The sequence below is a fragment of the Bison bison genome, unplaced genomic scaffold (genome assembly GCF_000754665.1).
Source record: "Bison bison bison isolate TAMUID 2011002044 unplaced genomic scaffold, Bison_UMD1.0 scf7180017864057, whole genome shotgun sequence".
Taxonomy (NCBI): domain Eukaryota; kingdom Metazoa; phylum Chordata; class Mammalia; order Artiodactyla; family Bovidae; genus Bison; species Bison bison.
In genome coordinates this window covers 2786264-2787470 of record NW_011494629.1, presented here as the reverse complement: position 1 = coordinate 2787470, position 1207 = coordinate 2786264, and positions in this window count along the sequence as shown.

The following is a 1207-nucleotide window of genomic DNA, read 5'->3' as shown; positions in this document are numbered from 1 at the left end:
GTGATGGACAGGGAGGCCTGGCGTGCTGCGATTCATGGGGTCGCAAAGAGTCGGACACAACTGAGCGACTAAACTGAACTAAACTGAACTGAGAGCTCATTTATTCATCCTGTAACTAGAGTGCCTGCTTTATGCTAGGCCCTGTTCTGGGTGCTGTGGCCTGGAACAGGGTTATGGGGCAGATGGGAGGTGATATGGGATAGCCTTGTGAAGCACGGGTTACCCTCTCACTTGACATGGGAGGAAACTGAGGCATAGCTGGGAAGAGACCTAGGAGGGCCATGCTCAGAACGGGGGGGATTGCATGGATCTGTAAGTAGTGGACTTGTTACTCTCTTGGCTGGTCTGGCCAGTGAAAAATAAAATAGTTCCTGCTGTGTCAGTAAACAAAGTTGCCACAGTCATCAGTGATTGCAGCCCTCCAAGGTGAGCTAGTGAGCCCTAAGGGAATTCAGGAAGGCAAAGAACACCTGCTATCTAGCAGCCCGCAGACTACAGCCATTTCCTATGGTGAGCCCCGAGGACAGGAAGTTCAAGATGTGAAAACACAGGGTACTGGCCCCAGATAGCTGAGGTGCATGTGAAAGGAATGATTTCAGTGAGCGCAGACTCTTGCATCTTCCTGTAAATAGAAAAAATGCTGATTTCCTTAACTTGGGATGTCTCATTTTCTTTAAATAACAATAATCTTTTGATGATCAGACTACCTGCCCTTTGTTGCAAAATGGCTCCTCCACTCGCCTCCTCGGACCACTTTTCTCAGGGTTTCTTGAGATGCTGTCACCTGGGCTAGAAGTGCTGAAAGTTTCCACAGGATAAATATAACTCTCAACTTTTAGGCTGTGAGTATTTTTTCAGCCAACACCAGGCAGCAGGTGGGCATCCATGAGCACTGTAACCTCGCGCCTGCCTCACCTGTGATTGCCCTCCACACCAAGACCTCCTTGTTTCCCCCTGCCTAATGCCTTACCCTTACGGCTAGAAGTAACTTTTTTTTAAAAAAAAACAATCTTATCTTTTTAAAAATTGATTGATTGATTTTTTTTTGGCTGTGCTGGGTCTTAGTTGCTTCTTGCGGGGTCTCTCTAGTTGCGCCGAGTGAGGACTACTCTAGTTGTGGTGCACAGGTTTCTCATTGCAATCACTTTCACTTTTCACTTTCATGCATTGGAGAAGGAAATGGCAACCCACTCCAGTGTTCTTGCCT